The sequence below is a fragment of the Neofelis nebulosa genome, chromosome 2, assembly GCF_028018385.1.
Source record: "Neofelis nebulosa isolate mNeoNeb1 chromosome 2, mNeoNeb1.pri, whole genome shotgun sequence".
Lineage (NCBI taxonomy): Eukaryota > Metazoa > Chordata > Mammalia > Carnivora > Felidae > Neofelis > Neofelis nebulosa.
This window is the reverse complement of record NC_080783.1, coordinates 96,320,999-96,335,834: the sequence shown is the minus strand read 5'-3', so window position 1 is coordinate 96,335,834 and position 14,836 is coordinate 96,320,999. Positions and strand designations below refer to the sequence as shown.

The 14,836-nt window shown below is 44.4% G+C and overlaps 1 protein-coding gene across 6 annotated transcripts in view; it reads left to right on the top strand.

Moving 5' to 3' along the window:
* The window catches only part of MGAT5 (alpha-1,6-mannosylglycoprotein 6-beta-N-acetylglucosaminyltransferase), a 337,157-nt gene that overhangs the window by 67,824 nt on the left and 254,497 nt on the right, over window positions 1-14,836 (top strand). Inside the window, exon 1 of one of the 6 annotated variants that reach the window (XM_058694931.1) lies at window positions 1,971-2,121. The exons of the other annotated variants lie outside the window; for them this stretch is intronic. The gene's annotated coding sequence lies outside the window, so the exon portion shown is untranslated. Of the gene's footprint in view, window positions 1-1,970; window positions 2,122-14,836 lie in introns of those variants that run through there. 6 annotated transcript variants of the gene reach the window in all.

Sequence of the window (14,836 nt, the reverse complement as noted above, 5' to 3'; positions counted from 1 at the left end):
TAAATTGTGGTTGAAAAATATTATCATGGCAGTGTTTAAAATGTGTTAAGACATAAAAGCAGGCTATAAAAAAGCAAGTATAATAACATGATACACATATATGTGTATGTACACACTGTGTGTGTGTGTGTGTGTGTGTGTGTGTGTGTGCGCGAGAGAGAGAGAGAGAGTGAAAGCGAGAGTGAGAGAGAGAGAGGAGGTGGAGGGGTGGAGAGGAAGTAAGAACTATCCCAGAATCTTACTAGTGATATCTGCAGGTGGTGGGATGATAAATGGTTTTTAAAATTTTTTTGTGATTTTCTGGTTTTTTGGCATTGAGTAAGTGTTATGTTTCCATTAGAGAAAAAGGCAGTAACTTCACTTGGGAAAAAGAAGATTCTTGTTGGTTAACTTGAGGTTCAAAGACAGCAAGCCCCAGAGGGAGAGCACTGCCAAGTGGGTTCCTGGCACCCAGCGATTGGCTGGCTTTGTGCCCAGGCTGTGCTGTCCTTGCCTCTCTGGCCCTTCTGCCCAACCAGACTCCTGAGTCTCGGCTTCAGCCTGAGCAAACCGTCCCCCTCACCAAGTCTTTTGGCTTCCGTGAATACAGAGCAATCTCTCCTTTACATGCCCAACGTCTTCGTGGTTTCTTAAAGAGTTTCTAGCGGAGACACTGTGGTGTTTGCTGGGATTCCTGAACGTTGGAAGGACGTTGTTTAATCAAGCACGATGAAAACTGGTTTTTGCGGGATCCCATTTTTGGATCTCATTTTCCAGTCTCGTTAAGTCTTCCTGGCATGCCTAACGCAGACACTTATGTCCTTGTAGTTTTGTGCATAAAAGGGTAAAAATAAACTTGCTTTGCTGCTCAGCATTGATCCTGAGCAATATATCTTCTGCTGGACACGGGCGCCAGATGGTGTTGCACTTCCTACTGGTTTAATGAATAGGCATTTGCAGAGAACCTTGAATTGCTCTTGAATCGTTCTGTGCACCTTAAATGTGAAACTCTGCCAGTGGCAATTTGCATTTGTTTCTGTTTTTTTTTTTTTTTTTTTCTCCCTGTCTTGATTTTAGGAAGGAGAAAGAGGTGACATTGTTTCTCTGGAATGATTTCCTGTGAGTTGAATTAGTTTTATTGCTGGTGTTGTATAGATACATCTTCCTAAAAAAACATATGCTGTGCCAGCTTCTGGGAAAAGTAAATTTCTTCTCTGAGCATTCTGCAACGGAAGCTTTAACACATACTTGTACTTCTGCATTAGTTGGAACAGGATGCATTAGGTGTGCATGAAGGGGGCCAGAAAAAGTGGTGCTTGTGGCTGTAATATCACCTCTGTTAGGATGCTCCACCTGCTTTTGGGATCATTCATTCTCAAAACCTTGGGCAGTGACAAGGAGGCAAGTCGTAGAATATGACCTCTTGAGTCTACCCAGTAGTTGGTCAGCAGCTTGAACGAGGATGAGGTGTCTTGCAGTAATAAAAAACGTTTGAATCAGTCTAGTCTTTGGCTCACAAAGTTGTAAAATATCAATGGGGAGGATGTTTAGGATCAAGAGTTTTGGTCTTCCCAACATGAATTCATTTCCTGCTCCTGGAGGTGTAGACTCCTCAGACTACATATGGAATTACGGTTTTGCTCCATTCATTGAAGTGGGTTCTGAAATCCTGCCTCTTTCCCCCGCCTTTCTAGAATCTTCCTCAATATGGCCCTCATTTTCTGTACTGGTTAAGGCCCTGGTGAAAGACCTTCTGTGAGTGTTTGTATCTCTCCTTGTAATTGGTATTTTGTGGTTCTCAGGGTCCATGCTGCCCTAGGAAGCCAGTACAGAGCTGAAGTTGAGGGCTGTTGTGTACTGATGTACAGGAGTCTCTTCTCCGTGGTCTGTGTGAGTTGCCCAGGCTCTTTAGGTCCAGCAGTATTTTATTAGTGGCTGTGGCTGTGGCGGTCAAGTATCCATTTTACTTCCATGGTCTTTGATCTCCCCAGAACACAGTTGCCATTGGTGGTGTGCTGAATGGAGACTGTCAACCTCCAGGACTTTGGAATATTCCTGTCCACATTTGGGATTTGTTCAGGTTCCCAAACCAGTGGTTCATTCCTCACCTGCCCAAGAAGGTCCTTGGTTCTCAATTAGCAGGTATTGTATTTCATTCGAATTCGTTTTTGAACTTGACTTAGAAAAAATTTTCAAGTATGAATTTCCTTTTTTGGAGAATGATTTATCTTTTCAAACGTTCTGAAAGAGTCTTTTGATTTCAGTCTGGGCCTTGTGTGTAACAGTTGTTACTTTTTAATTCACTTAAGTTAGAGTATAATTTTCTAGGAGCTACCCTAGAAATTAGAGGGAAGAAAGATCCAAACGTTTTAATCATGGAGTCAGAAATGTCCCGTAATACCCTGTTTTTATCTCCAGTATTGGCCATAGCACGTGGTTTTGTAATTCATGTAGGCTCTTTTCCCCTTCACTTACTGTGAGCTCCTTGTGGAATGCATTTGCTTTGGTCTCCTTGATCTTTGAATTCTTAGTACCTGCTGCATTAAGTGAATCCCATTGTAAGGTTGCCCTTTTAAATGTCTGTAATCTTTATTGCTGGGATGTGTGTGTGCACCTGCCTGTGTTTTGGAAAGATCTTCATAGTGGGCTCTGTGATCACCTTTACCAGAATTGGTTTTGTTTGTGAGGATGGTATTGTGGGAGCCTATTAATCAGTGCTGTGCCGGAGAAGATCCCGGGTTAGATCTGTGAGCACCTGGGGTTGGGGGGTGTGGTCTAGGCTTTGCTGTGTTTACCACTGGTTTGTGTTCTCCAGGAAGTCACTTAATATACCTGGGCATCTAAAACAAGTGATCTTGAAAGTTAAGATCCACCTTTAAATGCTATGATTTTAAGAATAAGGAAGATCTGTTTTACTTTTGGGAATTCCAGGGTAAAAGGTTAAGATGATCCTCGCAGAATAAAAAATAACTTTATCCCAGTTTATCATTTGAGGTAGCTCCTCTTAGGCCTCTGTTTAGTACCCTCGACATGGTATTTTTTAATAGTTGAATTTTCTCAGTGGCTGTATTGTTCTCTAACCTTTGTTGGACATTTGTTTAGTCCCTCTGCCAAGCTATATGCGAATAACAGAAGTGGAAAATTTCTGAGCCTAGACTTGGTCCAGACAGACTTCCCTGTGCTTGGGAATTAGGACCTATGACCTATCCTTAATGTTTGAAATAATAGTTTCTTTTCTTTTCTTTGAAAAGATTTTAGGCTGTTGCTCAGGTACTAGCATGGGATGTATGTAAGATTTTTGTTTTCCAGATCTTAGTGTTAAAAAAATGGATATAAGAAAGCTTCTTAAAACAGTGTTTAATGTATATATAAGTGTTTTCTTTTTGTTTCAATGTAGGATTTATTTTCAAAGCAAACTGATAACAAAATGACAGCTCAGATTTCGTAGTGTGCTAGCAAATTGTTTTTCTGTTAGATGTAAAATTGCTTTTCCATTAAGTGCAGCTTCTAATAAATAACAGTTGATGCTCTTAAGTCTCATGGATCTTTAGCTCCATGTTTATCCTTAAAGGCTGTGATTTCTAAACAGACTAAGGTGTAATAGTTTCTGGGGGATACTTGTATTTATTGGATTTGCAAGATTTCCTTAAGTCATAGGCTATGCCTTTGAATTTTCAAAATTACTCTCCAGATAACACAGTTAATTCAACAGTTTCATTCATTAGTTGACTGGACATTGATGGTGTTTCTGCTCTCCCAGGTACTGACATGTAGTGGTGGAGGTTGGAGGGTGTGGTCAAAGATATAAGGATGAATAAGTAGTTCCTACCATCGAGAACCTAGCAGATTCAAGGGTGAACAGGAAAATACCCCACAGTATACTTCAGTACATTTTTTAAAAGTCCTCTAAGCCCTTAGGAGTTGGGACATATTTACATTTTAACTTGGCTGTGATGTTGAGGAATTTTCTAGGTCAGGAAGGGCCTTCTAGGCAGAGGGAACAGCATTAGCATTGGCAAAGCCATGCTAAACTTGTTCCAGAAATTGTGAATAATTTACATGGTAGTTATTGGAAGAAAATTCACTTCAAAAGGTAGATGGAGGCATTCATTGGCCAAAAGAGGAAAGCTTGTATTTTCAGGTAGGTCTAACACTTAAAATTTGAGATTTTGGATTTTAGAGAGGTTTTGAGGTCTCCTGATTAACTTGCTATCCTTTGGAGTCAAGGACTATAGTGTCTGCCATATTGTTAGGTGAAGGAGGAAGAGGTGAGTATGGAGGGACCGTTTCTTGATAGCAGTTATTCTTACCATATTCCCTGTAGAAACGAAAGCCCTTTTATAGGATTCTTGTGTAGCTGCTTTAACAGAAACCCAAGACAGCAGTGACTTATACAAGATACAGTTACACTAAAGTCACCTAGGGTGGCATTCTAGTGTTCTGCTGAAGTCTCCGGCCCAGGCTTCTTCTATCAGGTTGCTGTCCTGTCTCCAGTACTGCTCTTTGTATGGCCCAGGATAAGGGAGGAGAAAGGATGGGTAGACAGGAGAAGGGGGGGAATATGACCCAGAAGTTGCACATATTTCCTTTACCCCTATTACACTGGGCAGAATTTGATCTTGTTGCCACCCACTGCAGGAGATACTTGTGCTCTGCTCTCTTTGTGATTCTATAGAAGGAGAATTTGGGGGAATGGTAGCTGTCTAACACAGCTCTTTTTGGACCTTGTTATCGATAGCCGAATCTGTTGGTAACTAGAAATAAAAGGTTCTTTAAACCCTGAGTAACCAAGAAGGGTAGCCATAGCCTAGTTTCTTGGAGTTCCTTGTATTAAAGAACGAAACAGATTTTATTATCTCTGCCTCTTCAGACTCACTGAGTCTATTAGCCATCGTCAAGCAACCCTCCCCATGAGCTTCACCATCCTGGGCCATGCAAATGCAGTGCTGGGCATGCATATTTCTTGCTCTCAACGTCTGAAGATTTCCGGCATTCTGATGCAGCATTCTGCAGACCTGTCAAGCAACTGGTAGCAGTGTCCAGGAAGTTTACTGGAGGATGTCTTTTGCTCTTGAGTCCAACTGGACGTGAGGCATAGCTGTCTTGGGCCATCTGGACTCCCTCCAAGGTGGCTGAGATCTTTGGGGGCATTTGGGTGGAAAGCAGCCTGTGAACCTGAGTTCTCTTAGTGTGGGTGGACACAGCCCACTCTTGGCATACTTCTTTTTTTTTTAAATTTTTTTTCAACGTTTTTTATTTATTTTTGGGACAGACAGAGACAGAGCATGAACGGGGGAGGGGCAGAGAGAGAGAGGGAGACACAGAATCGGAAACAGGCTCCAGGCTCTGAGCCATCAGCCCAGAGCCTGACGCGGGGCTCGAACTCACGGACCGCGAGATCGTGACCTGGCTGAAGTCGGACGCTTAACCGACTGCGCCACCCAGGCGCCCCTTGGCATACTTCTTAAAGCAGCTGCTCACAAACCTGTCTCATGATCAAATCACCTGGAGGAGGGGCGGGTTAAATTTGTGGTTTCCTGTCATCCACCATAGCCAACCAATTAAGCAGGTTCTCAGGGGTATACAGGAATCAGTAACATCCTCTGCCATGTGGGTTTGGTGGTGGGCCAGATTTGACGGCCACTGCTTTGTTGTAACCTTTCTCTTACTACTTGAAACTCTTAGTAACTGTATATATCACATTTCCCCTCCCACTGAAGAGTGTATATTACAGCTCAACTTGTGTTAGGCACTGGGCTGTTTCTGACGCTCAGTAAGTATGAACGAGACAAAAGTTGATTTTCTGAATGAATGGTATTTGTGTGTAGCTCCCTGGTTCCCTTGAAATGTATTCTCATGACATACTAAGTTGTCTTAAAACATTTTGGTTAACAGAAGGTAGAAATTAGCACACCAGGAAATGTTGCATGTGTATTATTTCAGAGAAATTAAATACTTATCATATCTTCCAAAATTGGTGATAGCTCTGAAAGTAAACATTAAATTCCATTCTGGAGTTTTTCTGCGAAGCCAGTGTTTCTTAGGGAAATCTTTGCCACATCATTTGACTACATTCTTCGAGTACTGAATTCCCTTCCTTTCTGAACGGTGTGTCTGTGCCTCCCTTCCGTCACTGCTCACAGGAGGGCAGTATGTTTTCTGGTTTGCTCCGAGGACTCTGATGCTTGTGTATCCTGTAAGACAGAATCTCCTAGGATGGGGCTGGGGAGTCTTGCTGCCAGTCAGGCAAAGTGGTAAAAGCTTTGGGACCAGCTGTTGATTGAAAGCCACTTTCTTTTTTGTGCCACCTGTGGACCGTCAGGCTGTTCTCTTCCGGAAGCTGGCTTTTCAGGGCTGGTTGCTGGCTGCAGCTGTATTTCGTGTGCTTGCTCCATTTTTTTCCTAAAAGCAGTAGCCAGTACCTCGTTCTTCCATTCACTCTGTGGGGATGGAGCATTAAATCTCTGTTTAGAAAAACATAACGATTTTTACCCTGTTCTGCATGCTGGTCTAACAACTCACAAATCACATTGTGTGATTTTTTTTTTTTGGTAACTGATCATTCAAATACTCATCCTGTGGTTTTGTTCCTCTCCCCAGTCAGGATTTTCTTTTGAGGGCTGACCTGGATTCCTTTGCCTTCCCCCACCCTCCCTCGTTATTAGAACCTTTAACTTTGGGGAAGGTTACCCAGAAATCCTTCCCTTGGGAAATGTCTCTGCATAATGGTTAGTATCCATTGTTGCTCATCAATGTTGGTGATTGAGGGAAGCAGGTATTAATTGGGTAGCGACTGGGTCTCTGTATGTGGAGGTAGAGCATATGGCAATATTGAACATGGTCCTTGCTCGCAAAGGACTTCAGTGGCCTGACAAAAATAGCGCCCCATACACAAGGTCTTAAAGTCATTGACTGAAGTATGTTGTGGAATACTTGAGGATTTATTTTCTGTCTCAGGTCCATGCCTTTGAGATTAAGAATTGGTTACGTAGTCCTGTGCAGACAGCAGTGTCTTTTGTTTGGGCAGTCAGAAATATTTTACCTGGCTCTCCTGCTCCACAATAAGGGCTGAGGAAGTCACAAGTTTGGGGAAGTATTCCAGAAATATATGAATGACTGACCTTAGTAAGGGCATTACTAACAGTCAGGCTTGAAGGGTGTTAACAGTTTTTGTGCCAAGGGAGTGGAGCCTTTGGCCTGAATGCTCCAGACAGGGCTGCTTGGAAGTCCCTTGATGTCATCATCCTTTGTGAGTTCTTCTGGAAACTTCTCTGATACCTGAAGTGATGCTGCCTTGGCAGGGAGGGGCACAATTGTTCTTCTGGACCATGGCAGGTGTTGGCAGTTACTCTGGTCTCTCTCTTTTTTTCCCACTATTTAGATGCTCTGTCCTTCACCTTCACACTCTGTGCTTCTGTCCTTAAATGTAATTTGGTTCAGGTCAAGTGTCCTTAAAGATGTCACCTCTGATAGCTATTAGCTCTTCTCCATTCATTCACTCACTCACTTAAGGAATAGTTGATCACTTACTGTGCACAAGGCCCTGTTCTCAACACCAAGGATGCCGTGGTGAACAAAACAGATGAGTTCTCTGTTCTCGTGGAGCTTATATTCTGGTATGCAAAGTAAACAGGGTAGTTTCAGATAAATATCCACCTGCGAAGGAAAGGGAAAGTTAAAGAGGAATAGGCATTTCATACAATGGTCAGGGAAAACCTGATCCCCAACACTGGAATTACGAGTCCAGGAGGAGTCAGCGTGGAAGGGACTTGCCGTCAGAGGAGAAAGCATGCCCAGAGACCTTGTGAGGTGGGAGCTAAGTGCTGCTTTGTGTCAGGGGTAAGAGAGTAGGATGGAGTGAGGTTGGTGAGGTAGCAGAAGGCCAGATCTCCACAGTCTGCCTGTGGCCAGAGGAAGGAGTTTTGAATTTCCCTCAGGGGCAGTGGGAAGTCCACGGAACAAAGAGGACAGCCCTAGGGAAGCCGTGTACATGGCCTCACGTCTCTGTCAGTGCCAGTGTTCTTGGTTAGCTGCTTGTGTGTGGACATTGGAGACCCACGGGCCGGTTACAAATTCTGTTTCCTTCCTGGAAGTGACATGGCCTGCCATCATCACTGCCTTAATAGATTGATCCCACACAATCAAGGCCTTGATCTGCCACAGCAGAAGCTGTACTTTGTGATCATCTTGACTAGTAGAGGTGCTGCGGAAGGAAAGTTTGGGCCACTCTGCCTGCCTGCCTATCCCCATGTTGCTGTGCTCCTTCTTAACTCCCACTGGTGTGACAGGAAAGGGAAGGTGAATCAAGGATGTCTAGAGCCAGTCACTGTTCCCCACATTCCCAGGGCTATGGCTCTCTTTGTGTGTTCTCCTCTTCCTTTTCCTTCCCCATTTGGGGCTCTGCCTAGTTTTCATCTCCTCCTCTACGTTTCCTATAAAATATTATCAGGGCTCATAAAGACTGAAAGGGCTATATAGCATAATAAAACACACGTCCATGGACTTTCAAGTTACAACGCTGCCTGGGTTTTATATAATCTACTTTGGATCTTGAATATAGATGGAAAAAAAATGGATTTACCCTTCAATTTGTGTGTGTGTGTGGGTGCTTATTTACCTGTGGTATTTATTTGTTCAACTGCCTTTATTAAAGGCCCTCTTTGTGTTTGTTCTTACTCTTGGTACCGTTTCCCAAATGGGTATGGGCATGGCCTGATGCAGGTTGACCTGTGAACCAACTGGTGGAATCAAGTGTTAAATGATAGTATAAAGGTGGGGTCTGTGGGAGCACCAAAGAGGTGCTCTTTGGTCTGCTGTCTTTGAACTGGTAGAATTGGGAGGCGGGATGTTAGAATCCTCTCTTAGGCTTTGGCCATAGTAAGTAAATTGTTTTTGCCCTGCCCTTTGTATTAACGAGCTTCTTTGCTTTCATATTTTCTCTCTGGGAACCAGTGAGTAGGAGAAAAAGATGGGATGATGGGGAGGGTTGGAGGAGAGTATGCAGCCACATGCCCTTTCAAAGCCCCGGGAGGCCCCTCGGAAAAGAAGCCACTGTCTTCTGCCACACCCAGTCAACCTATGACAGCTCAGAGTCAGGGTGGAACAATTTTTATGATTTGTCTTCAGATCCTTTTCTCCTTTTGCCTTCAGGGTGACCTGTGCCTGTCAGATCCCCGGAGGCATGTGTTATTGTCGAGTGAGGTAACAGCTGCACAATGCTAATGAGAAAACTGAATGGTGGTTTGAGGTGGCCTTGGTGGCCGCCAGGCGCCAGCATCTTTATCTGCTTGACACATGGCTCAGGAGTCCACGTTCCCCATGCCAAGTGCCTGCTGCTTTTTCTTTTTTTATTGTTATTAATATGAGAACAGCAACTACCCATCCCTCCAGAAGCTGCTGATTAACACTCAGGCTTAAACTGCTCCAGGCTAATATGTAGTTTGCTGTTTGTAATACAAGCTGTCAGCATTGGGTATGGTTGTTAAACTATTTTCCTTTCTATGATTATTAATATAATAGTTGAGTGATACTAATGAATACATGCAAATAGTTTTATAACATTATTATTATTATTACTGAACAGCCTTGAACCCACCTAATCTAAGACCTTGGACTTGCCAGTAACCCACATCTGTGTGTTCCTGTTCTCTCCCAACCCCTGCCTTCTGCCCCAGCAACTGCTGATGAGAATTTGAAGTTGATTGTGCTCTTGCCCAGCCTGTCCACCCTGTGGCTGGCCCAGGGTCTGTACCCTGATAGGAGTGTAGCTGTGGGTGTCCGCCTCTTGCTGCCAGCCTGTATGGCCGGCTCACTTTTTCTTTCTGTTTTTGTGAGTCGGTAGGTGGGGAGTGTCTTGGGACTTCCCCTGTTAGTGAAATTAACAACAGCATCTCAAAGAATAGATTTGAGCCACGACTTTTTTTTTTTTTTTTTTCTCACTTAAAAAAATTTTTTTAAGTTTATTTTGAGAGAGAGCACGAGCAGGGGAAGAGTAGAGAGGGAAGGGGAGAGAGAGAATCCCAAGCAGGCTCTGCACTATCAGTGTGGAGCCTAATGTGGAGCTCGAACCTGTGAACCATGAGATCATGGGCCCCAGAACCCCAGAGTCAGACGCTCACCTGACTGAGCCACCCAGGTGTCCTGAGCCAGGACCTTTTAAAATCCTTAATCCTGTAAGGCCCATTGTTTGCTTTTACAACAGTTACTTTGTAATGCTCTCTGTGCCATCCCAAATGCAGGTGATAAATAATACAACCTACTAGCATGCACAATTAAAAAAATCAGTGCAAGTTCCTGACTAATATAAAAGAGAAATGAAAGTAATGTATAATCATATAGGTAGTTCATTATCTAAATGCTTGCCCCTCCCGTCCCCTGCTACACTGAGAAGACGAAAGGAGGTAGTCAGATAGATCCTGGTACTTACTGGTAAAATCACCTATAAATGTAACAACTCTGAATATGGGGTCAATTTGGTGACTCATATTCCAGAAGTGTCATTGCCATCAGTGATGCAATTTTATTTTAATGGTTAATAGCTTGGGGTAAACTTCAGAACAAATAAAGTATATTCTTGGCTCACTGTACATGATAGTTGCATTCTGGGAAAATTGAGATTATGTTAAAACTGTGCAAAAAAGTAGTTTGTCCCCATACATGCACCTGTCTAGTAGGTCCTAATTTCCACAGCAGGTCAGAATCCCTGGCACTGCTTCTCATTATAATGCAGATGCCTGGGCTCTACCCCTGGTGATTGTGCAGCAGTGGGCTGGGACTCTGGAATCCACATTTTTAGGGAGCATCCTAGGTCATTCCTGTGTAGTTACTGGGTCCAGGGACACGATTTGACACACTATGTGAAACCATCAGTCTTGACTCACCTTGAGTGCTCTCTGAGAGATGTTCTAGGGAAAGGGGCTACTGAGGGCTTAATATTTGTTAGGAACAGTTGTCTTCCGGGGTGCCTGGGTGGCTTAGTCGTTTAAGTGTCCGACTTGGGCTCAGGTCTGATCTCACCGTTCTTGAGTTCAAGCCCCGTGTTGGGCTCTGTGCTGACAGCTCAGAGCCTGGAGCCTGCTTCAGATTCTGTGTCTCTCTTTCTGACCCTCCCCACTCGCACTCTGTGTCTCTCTCTCAAAAATAAATAAACGTTTAAAAAAAAAAAAAAAAAGAACAGTTGTCTTCCAAGTAAACCTTGGGTCAGTCATAGGAGGAATGATCAGAATTTTGGTGATACCTGGAAAGTACATTTCTAGCTCCATGATTCTTGCATTTAAAAAATCCATTTCTTCTTTTTTTTAAATGTTTTTTCATTTTTTGAGGGGGGGAGGGGCAGAGAGGGATGCATAGAATCTGAAGCAGGCTCCAGGCTCTGAGCTGTTAGCACAGAACCCGACGTGGGGCTTGAACTCATGAACGGTGAGATCATGACCTGAGCCGAAGTCACACGCTTAACCAACTGAGCCCCCCAGGCGCCCCTATAGTCTGATTTTAGAAGAACGAAAGCATTTTCGTGGGCCTGTGAAAGTGTCATGGGCCCTAGGTACTGTGCGTGCTAAGCTCTGCAGGTGACCGGGCCTTGTACCTTTCTGAACATTGATTTCTGCACCTGAAGAAATGAGATAGTAGTTACTTGGCTGGTATGTTGTAAGCATTAAATAGTATGTGAGCACAACCTCCAACATAGCTACTACCTGGCACAAATCGGAGGGTTGTACAAGGGCCAAGAGGAAGCATTGTATGTAAGAACGAGCTTTTGTACAGGCACTTATAAAAGGATCAAACTTGTCCTTTCACTGCTTAATTTTTCTTAATCATGTTTGCATGGAGATCCTTTTCCTTATCTTCCTTCTCATTCATGCCAATATTCATTGCATGTATCCTCGTGATTCCCACCATCTGTTAGGTTTGACACCCCTCCCACCCCTTTGAGAGGATCCTGCGGTCACGTACAAATCTTTTAAGGGAGAGTTTGCTCTTACTACTGGTGGGAGTGTTTTTCATCCCGGTACTAGAAATTCTAATTTCCGCCTGAACGTACTGGTGCTGTACCGTGTCTCCTCCTTCCCAGGCTGCTGACGTGAGCTCTTGGGAAGGTGAATTGAGAGACTCGAAAGAAAACTTGAGTGTTTGCAAGTGGTGTGGTGCCCTGGGGTTGAGAAGCTGGGCAAGCCAGAACTCTGTGAAGGAACAGAAACAATACAAAATGGAACATTAGGGAGCCAGCTGGCTGGTGGAAAGGAGAGAACAGGGCACATGTGGGGCAGAGAAGCCAAAAGAGGGAGTCAGGATGAAGGGCATGACCCCAGGATGGAGAGCTTAGTGCCTTCTTGTAGTAGCCCAGGAAATCATTCTTCCTTAAAACCAAAGACACGGACTAAAACAGTACCTTTTAAGCTAATCTGATAGTGCCCTTGGGTCGTAAATCCACTCAGCAGCTCATGAGCAAGTATTTATTGAGCTCTCGACAGGTGCCAGGCGCTGGGGATACTGTGGCACAAAGGGATCTGCCCTCAATGAGTGTGTATTGTACTGGAAGGAAATCACACCCTGCATCAGTAAACTAAGAACATTTCAGGTATCCCTGTGTGTTCTGAAAGTGGCAGAGTAGGGCAGTATGAAAGCATGTGACTGAGGGGTTGCTCTCACTAGGCTAGAGTGAAACACGTTTGAGACCAGGCTTTAGGGAGGGAAGAGGACAGTAGTGCCTAGATCTGGAGGAGGGGTATCCACGGCAGGAGGGGCAGCAAGTTCAAAGGGCCTGAATCGGGAACAAGCCTCAGCATGTTCCAGGAGATGACAGGTGGCCAGTGCATGTGCCTGCTGGTAAACAGGGAAAGGAAGGAGAGATTGAGGGCTAGTCCGTGGCCAGACCACATACATCGTGGCCCAGTGTGGACTTTGAGTGTATCTGGAAGCCCCTGGATAGTTCACACTTGGGAGTGACCTCTGATTTATACTTGAGAATGATGACCACCTGCTGTGTGCAGAGTGAAGGCTGGTGGGTGGGACCTGTTGCTGTGACCTGGGTGGGTGGTGAGGTAGCTGGGATTGGGATTGAGGGGGTGCAGACGGTGGAAAACAATCAGATCTGGGGGAAATATTGGAGGTGAGCTGAAGGAATTACTGATGGAGTAAATATGAAAGGTGGGATGGAATGAGGAGGATGTGAGGGAGGATGGGGTTTTGTTTGAGCAGTAGGTACCATTTATTGAGCTGACGTGTGCCTCCACATGAAATCAGCAGATCTGTTTGGGGCCGGCTGTGTTGAAGATGTTCCTAAACGTTCCAGTGGAGCCGATGAGCAGGCACTTGGATATTTGGCTCTGGTGCTCACCCATGTGAGGGGTCCAGGCTGGATAGATGAATTTGATGTCATGGGACAGGGTGCACACGCTAGAGGAGAGAATAGAGCAGAGGTCTGAGGACAGAACCTGGGGGTGTCCCAACGTGATGAGTTCTGGGAAAGAAGTCAGCCAGGGAATTGCTGTAGTGTCCTGAGAGGGCAGATGAGTGAAAAGGAGCAGTTCTAAAAATAGAAATAACTACAGATGACAAAAAACCAGCAGTATAATGTGCCCTGAGAAAGATTAGTGATTAATAGGTGCTTAAAGCTAGGATGTTCTAGCCCTGGACTGCTCAAGAGCTACCTGAAGAGGCTCTTCCTAATTGAGGAGTATGATCCTGTAGAGTGTTACATTGTCTTATATTTGTGGTAGGGATTATTGGCTTTCTGAGCAAAGCCCTTTGACATTTGTGGATGGGAGTATATTCATTATTATTAACAGGAATTCCCTGAAACGAATGTCAGTTCTTTTTTCCCCCTAAGCTTTGCTGTCTGAGTTACCATAAAGTTTATTTAAGGAGCTTGTGATTGGTGAGAGGAAAGAGGGAAGGGTGATTTCTGAAGCTTCTAATGGCCACTTCCTGCCAAATCTTGGCATTCTTTCACAGCGGATGGGGAAGAGGGATGTCATTTGTGGATACAAAGGGCCCCAAGGGTAGTGCTGGAAATAGTAGGGATGGGCTAACTCCCTCAACTCACCCAGGCCCTCTCTTGATCTGTAGCATATTTGGGAGAAAAGGGGGGGTGTACTAGTCTCCTATTGCTGCTGTAAGAAATTACCACGCTTAACGGCTTAAAACAACACAAATGTATCTTAAGGTTGTAGAGGTCACAGGTCTGAAGTGGGTAATAGGCTGAACAATGCCTTCCAAAGATGTTAGGCTCCAACTCCTGGACCCTGTAAGGGTTCACTAGATGGAAAGAGGCTTTGCAGATATAAGTAAATGAAGCATCTTGAGATGGAGAGAGTATCCTGGATTATAGAGATGGACCCTGAATGGCATCACAACAGAGCAGCAGAGAGAGGAGGGCTGTAGAGACACAGAACAGGAGAAGTGTGGTCATGGAGGCAGAGATTACAATGACGGAATCACAAGCCAAGGAATGCTAGCAGCCATCAGAAGCTGGGAGAGCAGCGAATGTAATGTCCCCTCAGGCCTCTGGTGGGAGCATGGCCCTTCTGACACTTCATTTCAACCCACTAAAATAGATTTGGGACTTCTGAATTCTAGAACTGAGAAAAATTTCTGTTGTATTAACCCACTAAGTTTGTGGTAATGTGTTAACGGCAGCAGTGGGGAAACTAATACAGAGTCGCACCGTGATCTTTTCTGGAGGCTCTAGCAGAGAAAGTTACCTAACCTTTTCAAGCTTGCACGGGCTGCCCCCTTCTTTACCCCGTGACCCCCTTTCATCTTCAAAGCCAGTCTTTCTTGACACTTTTTATTGATTGATGCTGAAATCTGGGTCAAACATTTGTTGACACTTTTTATTATTATTATATTTATTTAT